The sequence below is a fragment of the Oratosquilla oratoria genome, chromosome 32, assembly GCF_046742065.1.
Source record: "Oratosquilla oratoria isolate Oo_2021 chromosome 32, ASM4674206v1, whole genome shotgun sequence".
Taxonomy (NCBI): Eukaryota; Metazoa; Arthropoda; class Malacostraca; order Stomatopoda; family Squillidae; genus Oratosquilla; species Oratosquilla oratoria.
In genome coordinates this window covers 41,318,062-41,326,713 of record NC_134808.1, presented here as the reverse complement: position 1 = coordinate 41,326,713, position 8,652 = coordinate 41,318,062, and positions in this window count along the sequence as shown.

The following is an 8,652-nucleotide window of genomic DNA, read 5'->3' as shown; positions in this document are numbered from 1 at the left end:
CTGAACAAAGTAAACAAGTACACAAATAAACGAAAACAAAAAACAAACAACACACAAACAAGAACCAACCAACCAAACAACCCACAAATAAAAATAAAAAAAACGAACAAATAACACACAAAACAACAAACGGGTCAAATAAAAATAACAGACAACTAAGAATACGAAACACAAAACGAAAGACACATTTCATTCGTCCCCGCTATTGCAGAGTCCGTCTCACCTTCGCGGCCCCTTACTTGTCCCGTCTCCTGTCGTGACCTAATACTCCAGGTGCACAGCCCGCGGACCAGATGCACACAATCCCACGTTCTGTTTTACTCAAATCCCCGCCCACCTCTTTCTCCCCCTCCTCCTCCTCCTTCCTCCTCCTCCTCCTTCCTCCTCCTCCTCCTCCTCCTCCTCCTCCTACCTCCTTCCTCCTCCTCCTCCTCCTCCTCCTACTCCTTCCTCCTCCTCCTCCCTCCTCCTCCGTTCCCCTTCTCTGTTCCCCTCCTACTCCTCCTCCTACTACTACTACTCTCCCATCACCCTGCTCTCCCATCCCCCTACTCCTCCCCTTCCTTCTCCTCCTCCTCCTCCTCCTCCTCCACCGCCCCCTCCTCCTCCACTGCCCCCTCCTCCTCCTTCCTCCTGTCTCTTGTCTCTCCCTTCCTTCCTCCTCCTCCCTCTTTTCTACTCCTTGCTCCTTCTTCCCCCTTCCTTCTTCTTCCCCCTTCCTCCCCCTCCCCTTCCCTTTCTCCCCCTTGCCTTTCTTTCCTCCCTCTTTCTCCTCCTTCCTCTCCTTCCCTCTCCCTTCTATTTTTCCTCTTCTTTCCTCCTCCGTCCTTCTTCCTCTTCCTTGCTCCTTCTTTCATCTTCCTTCTCTTCACTCTCCCTTCCTCCCCTTCTTCCTTCCTCCTCCTCCATCCCCATCCTCATTTTCCCCCTTCTTCATTATCCCTGGTGTCCCTACTTCTCTCCTTCGTTGTCCTCCTCCTCCATCTCTTCCTCCTCATCTTCCTCCTTCCTCCTCTTTCCTCCTTCCTGCTTCCTCTACTTTTACTATTTCTCTTCGTCGTCCTTCTCCTCCCTCCTCATTCTCCTCATATTTTTTAAATAGCTTCCTCATTCTCCTCCTTCCTCCTCTTTCCTCCTTCCTGCTTCCTCTACTTTTACTATTTCTCTTCGTCGTCCTTCTCCTCCCTCCTCATTCTCCTCATATTTTTTAAATAGCTTCCTCCTCATCTTCCTCCTTCCTCCTCTTTCCTCCTTCCTGCTTCCTCTACTTTTACTATTTCTCTTCGTCGTGCTTCTCCCTCCTCATTCTCCTCATATTTTTTAAATATCTTCCTCCTCATTCTCCTCCTCCTACTTCTGCTTCTCCCTCTCCTCGTGTTCTCTCATTACCTTTACCTTCTCCTTACCATCATCCTCATCTTTCTCCTCCTCCTCCTTCCTCCTCTTTCCTCCTCCTCCTCCTCCTTCCTCCTCTTTCTTCCTTTTTGTTTTGTTTTTCTTCTCTTCGTCGTCCTATTTCCTCTCCCTTCTTCCTCAATTTCCTTCTTTTTTCGTCTCTTCTCCCTCCTCCTTCCGCCCTACCTTTTCCTTCTCCTCCTCCTCTTCCTCCTCATACACATCTTTCACCTCCTCCTCCTCCTAATGTTACTACTACTACTCCTACTCCTCCTCCTCCTCCTCCTCCTCCTCCTCCTCCTCCTACTACTACTACTACTACTACTACTACTACTACTACTACTACTACTACTACTACTACTACTACTACTACTACTACTATTTTAAACGACCTCCATCCTCGTGGCACTGTGTGGTGAAAACGGTCGGGATCTGTCTCCCACAGACACAGTTCATTGGCCCCTCTCTCGCCAATGACTGAGGTCGACTATCCTTTTATATTTTATATTATTCAGCTTTAACGAAGCCTAATACAAAAGTTAATTCATTCTACTTTCTACTACGGTCTGCTCTAAATCGAGGTTTTTGTGTATTTGTTGATTAAGGGAATGGGGACCTGTTACCTCTCAGGCATAGGAGAGCTGATATTAAGAGTGAGAATGAGAGTCTACATCTCATCCACTCCACAATACTCCTCTTTGTTGTTTCTTTTCTGCCATCACCTTTGCTAGACGAGCTGGACCCATCCTGCCTGAAGTCGTGAAGATTATCGAAGTGACTGAACCCTGGTCCACATTCTGAATACGTTCCTCGTACATCCTGATTTTTTCTCGTTTTCATTTCGGGAGTGGGACACCTCAGCAGTTAGGTCATTGCAGCAGGGGGCCATTGGATCAGATATTCGTATATAAAAGAAGATTAGTTGTCTCCGTGTCCAGAAACCTCTTGCGCTGACGTCCACTCGTGCTTCATCTGATATGTTGGAGGTGAAGTTCCTGAAGTTCTCCTTTTCTAGGGGGAGTAGTGTTGGTTCGATGGTCACATCCTTGCATACCTCCCGAAGCATTTGGGCAATGAAATCCCTTATCTCGTCATGTTTCATGCGGATGAATCCACCTTGCTTGCATATCATCGCATGGTTTGGATCAAACTGTGTATCACAGTTACACAGCCTATTCAATGGTCATCCATACCTCAGGGCAATGGCAGACGTGAATTCTCTTTTGTTTTAGATTCTTGCTAGGAAGTTTTAATTCAACATCATATAGGTACACGAGTGTAAGTGTTGACTCATCACAGTCTTGGATCACATGCTGGACTCGTGATCGACAGCCATTACCCTTCCGAATTAGAGCTCAGAGCTTATATATGACAGGAGCTGTTGGTAATCCTATGACCTTAACCTAAGCGTACACTGAAACCCAGGTGACACAGCACAGAGTAGAGGTAGACTTCCTGTTGCTAAATTGAAGAACAATTTGAGCTCACTTGAAATGCTGAGGTAGTCCATCTAGTACATCTAGAAGCACTTCAGGTAAGAGAGAAATTCAAACTGTGCTTGAATTCAGCGACAGAATGTCTGCCTTTGCTCTGTGCTGCGTCGCACGTGCCACCTGCGTCCCAATTCGTGTTTAGGCTTAACAAAGAAGTAACGTTTTGATGTATGTTAACGATTTTTTAATAGTTAGCTTCATGGGCTGTCATTCTCGGGAACAGTTCGAACCCCGTACACTGCTAGCCATCACACGCGTGCGTGTGCGTGTGCGCGTATATGTGTTTGTGCGTGCGCGTGTGCTTGCGAAAATAAGTAAAGTAAAACGAGATGAATTTATATGAACTAAAATGAAAAATGAAATAAAATAGATTAAGTAGAGTAAGTAAAGAAAGTAAAGAAAGTAAAAGTAATGAAAGTAAAGAAAATAAAGTAAGTAAAGTAAGGTATGTAAAGCAGGTAAAGTAAAGCAAGTAAAGTAAAGAAAGTAAAAGTAAAGAAAGTAAAGCAAGGAAAGTAAGGTATATAAAGCAGGTAAAGTAAAATAAAGCAAGTAAAGTAAATAAACAAAAGTCTGTGAAACATCACTCGGAACAACCCGCCCCCGGCGAACCACCCAGTCAGGCGCGGTGGTCCTTTACTCGATTCGACGGCCGCGTGGCCGGAACACGTTCCCGTCGAAGTTGTTTTCGAAGTCGAGGGACAAACCTCGATTGGTGAGATCTGCTTGCGAAGTGTTGGAAACAGTGGAGTGACATGGGGCTTAAACGTATAATCCTCTTGTGTGCAGTTCAGAGAACCAACTTTGTCTCGATACGCTTCAACTAAACATGTGCGTTTGCTTGCACAACCAAAGCTATAGTCCCTATACAGATATCTGTTAATATATCCTTTACAAATACATATATATTTCTTTTATATATATACATATATATAAACATATATATATATATAAACATATATACATATATATATATGCTAATAAGAACACGGGTACGTGTGTTCACTTATGCAAAGTAGACCACTTTTTCTTGAGACGCCTCCTTTTTCCAAGTGGTCTACTTTGCATATATATATATATATATACATATACATATATTGTATATATATATTATATATATATATATATATATATATATTATATATATATATATCTATATTATATATATATATATATTATATATATATATATATATATATATATATATATATATATATATATATTATATATATATATATATATATATTATATATATATATATATATATATATATATATATATATATATATATATATACATATATATTATTCTATTATTTTTTGCTCTGAACATTCCTCTTCGGTTCTTTTGCTTGTTTTGAATAAAAAAAAAATCCTAATCACGTTTCTTCAATTATGTTTTATTATATATTTTTATATCGATATAGTTTCTGTAAAGTTAATTATTGAAAATACAATCTCGCTGTTGCAAGTGAAGATTAGGTAATTATCAAATCACTATATTTTCTTGTTATTTAGAATCTTTCTCTAAGCCACAATGAGTGGAAGAGTCTTGAGTTTTGGAAGAACAAGAGGCTTCCGGTCTTGGAAATCAGTTACGGACTCTTCCAATGGGAGTCGGAAGGTTTCTGTCCTGACTGATGGCGAAGAAGGAGAGAGTCGGAGAGGAGGGGAAGGTAGAAGAGATGAAGTGAGGTAAGTTGAGGTGATGTAAGGGGAGGGGAAGAGAGGAGAGGGAAGGGGAGGAGAGGGGAGGGGAGAGAATAGGAGACGAGGGGAGGAGAGGGGAGGGGAGGAGAAGGGAGGGGAGGGGAGGGGAGGAGAAGGGAGGGGAGGGGAGGGAATAGGAGACGAGGAGAGGGAATAGGAGACGAGGGGAGGAGAGGGAATAGGAGATGAGGGGAGGAGAGGGGAGGGGAGGAGAGGAGAGGAGAGGAGAGGGGAATGAATAGGAGATGAGGGGAGGGGAGTGGAGGAGAGGGGAGAGGAGGGAATAGGAGATAAGGGAGGAGAGGGAAGGGGAGGGGATAAGAGATAAGGAGAGGAGAGGAGAAGAGATGAAGGAAGGGGAGGAGAGGGGAGGGGAGAGAATAGGAGACGAGGGGAGGAGAGGGAATAGGAGATGAGGGGAGGGGAGGGAATAGGACATGAGGGGAGGAGAGGGAAGGGGAGGGGAGGGGATAAGAGATAAGGAGAGGAGATGAGATGAGGGGAGGGGAGGAGTGGGGAGGGGAGGGAATAGGAGACGAGAGGAGGAGATGGAAGGGGAGGGGGGAATAGGAGATGAGGGGAGGGGAGGGGAGGGAATAGGAGACGAAGGGAGGAGAGGGAAGGGGAGGGGAGGGAATAGGAGACGAGGGGAGGAGAGGGAAGGGGAGGGAGATAGCAAATGAGGGGAGGGGAGGAGAGGAGGTGGAGGGGAGCGAGAAGGGAAAGGGAGAGAAGGAGATAGGAGGTAAGGGGAAGGAGAGAAGGGGAGAGGTGAGGTGAGAAAAAGAGAAGAGAGGGTAGGTGAGGGGATAGTTGGGGAGAGGAGATGATAGGTGGGGAGAGGAGAGGTTGGGAGAGGGGAGGGAGGTGGGCTGTTTGAAAGAAAATTTAAGAGAACGACCAGAAAAGGAGGAAAATTGAAAATTGAGAAATTGAAAAAAAAAGAAGAGAGAGACAATGAAAAGGAGGAGAATTCAAGAGTTCTCCCATGTCGTGGTTGTCCAAAATGACGAGGACCCAGATCAAAAAAGAAGAAAAGTTCCAAGAGGAGGTATTCTATTAACCAGCGGTTCTATCCTTGGGGACCAAAGAGTTAGAGTCTTAGATGTGGTAAAAGAGAGATCTAAAGAGGGAAGCAGAACGGAGGAACAATAATTTTTTTTAGATGAACATATGTATACAATGTATATATATATATATATATATATATATATATATATATATATATATGATGAAGGTGGAAAAAGAAGTCACGGGTCTAGTTCCGAGTTACTGAGTTTATTCCTGACCGGTTTCGCTCTATGCTTCTTCAGAGGAATGTGACTCTGGAGTGAAGCTGGCGGTATACATAGTCTGAGTAAGACCGCGTTCCCTCCTTGGAGGTGGGTTACGTTTGGTTGTACAATGGTTTTTAATACAATAGTGATAAAAATACAATAAATTGTTGTGATGTTATTACAAAACAGCTCCGGTGTGTGTGGAATGTTGATCGAGGGTGTAACATTGTAAGTGAAGTGAGTGGTGTAGAAATGTGTGAATCCTAAAAAGTGTCATATGATAACTTATAGTATTAAATAATATAATAATATAAGGATAAATATCCAGATAAATGAATAAAATGAAAATACAAATACAAATACAAATACAAATATAAATATAAATAAATAAAAATAAAAATAATAAATATAAATAAAAATATATGCTTATTTAAAGTGACATGACATCTCATCGCATATCATTGTGTGACAGAATGTTATCAAAAAATATACATACATATATAACAATGAATAGATAAATAAATGCCAAAGAAATATATAGTAAAAATATGAAATGAATATAATAAATAATAAATAAAAATAAAAATAATAATAATAATAGTAATAATAATAAAAATAAAAATAATGAAAATACGAACTGACCGGCCTCAAGCCCTCAACCCAGGGAGCGCGGACGTTTGGGCACCGGATGGATTTTGTCGTTCTATGTGGGCGCTGTTCTGGGGCAGGTTCTTATGGCTGCGTATTGAGCTGTGAATTTTTCCCATTTAATATCCCCTACTTTTTGGTTGATGTTGGCATTGGTTGTTATATATAGGGCTTCAATCACCTTCCTTTGTCTTTTTGATAGACCTTTCTTTACTACCTCTGCCCTGTTGCCAGTCGGGAAGATGTCCTTCCTGATCCACGTGGCCCACCATCGCGTTTGAGAGGCGGTGGTACCTTAGGTCCGCCTTGTGCTCTTTTATTCTGGTATGTAGGCCCCTGTGACTCTCACCATAATACGACTTGTCACAGTTGCCACATGGTATCCTATATATGACGCTGAGGTCGTTTGTTGTTTTAGATGTTGGTGTTACTAGTTGTCTGATTCTCCTTCCCGTGTCATTCACTATTTCTAGTCCTAGTGGGCGTACAGCATCCCCCAGTGTGCGTGAAAATTCTGAGTCCGGTACGACTAGGTATTGTTTGTCTTGTCTGTTAAACTGGTTCTCTCCGTTGCCTGATGTTTTGAGCTTTACTTAGAGAAGTGGACAGTAAGCCCTCTGGGTATCCCAGTGATATGAAGGTGTTTGTGACGCGGCGGATTTCTTCCTCGAGGAACTCCTTGCTGCAGATCCTCAGAGCTCTGAGGAAAAAACCGATCACCACTCCTGTTTTGGTTCGTTCGTCATGTGCACTGTAAAAATGTAAAAGGTCATCTTTGTTGGTAGGTTTCCTATAAACTCTAAAATGTGCTTTGTTATCCTCTCTAATAATCTCCGTGTCGAGAAAAGGCAGGCGACCACGGGACTCAATCTCCATAGTGAATTGTATATTATTAGTCACTTCATTTAACTTTGACAAAATCTCCTCAGCATCTGTCTCTGGCAACAGGCAGAGGTAGTAAAGAAAGGTCTATCAAAAAGACAAAGGAAGGTGATTGAAGCCCTATATATAACAACCAATGCCAACATCAACCAAAAAGTAGGGGATATTAAATGGGAAAAATTCACAGCTCAATACGCAGCCATAAGAACCTGCCCCAGAACAGCGCCCACATAGAACGACAAAATCCATCCGGTGCCCAAACGTCCGCGCTCCCTGGGTTGAGGGCTTGAGGCCGGTCAGTTCGTATTTTCATTATTTTTATTTTTATTATTATTATTACTATTATTATTATTATTTTTATTTTTATTTATTATTTATTATATTCATTTCATATTTTTACTATATATTTCTTTGGCATTTATTTATCTATTCATTGTTATATATGTATGTATATTTTTTGATAACATTCTGTCACACAATGATATGCGATGAGATGTCATGTCACTTTAAATAAGCATATATTTTTATTTATATTTATTATTTTTATTTTTATTTATTTATATTTATATTTGTATTTGTATTTGTATTTGTATTTTCATTTCATTCATTTTATCTGGATATTTATCCTTATATTATTATATTATTTAATACTATAAGTTATCATATGACACTTTTTAGGATTCACACATTTCTACACCACTCACTTCACTTACAATGTTACACCCTCGATCAACATTCCACACACACCGGAGCTGTTTTGTAATAACATCACAACAATTTATTGTATTTTTATCACTATTGTATTAAAAACCATTGTACAACCAAACGTAACCCACCTCCAAGGAGGGAACGCGGTCTTACTCAGACTATGTATACCGCCAGCTTCACTCCAGAGTCACATTCCTCTGAAGAAGCATAGAGCGAAACCGGTCAGGAATAAACTCAGTAACTCGGAACTAGACCCGTGACTTCTTTTTCCACCTTCATCAACTTGTCATAATGTACCAACATATATATATATATATATATATATATATATATATATATTTTTTGGAGTGGATATCATTCTCTGATGACGAAAGGATGAAAAGATTTTAGATTTTTGGTTGGATAGTAGTCTCTGATCATAAAAGAAGCATGGATTTTTTTTTTTAGTGTATATCATTCTCTGATGACGAAAAAACTGAGGGATTTTAGATATTTTTTGAGTGGATATTAGTCTCTGATCATAAAAGGACCATTTGTTTT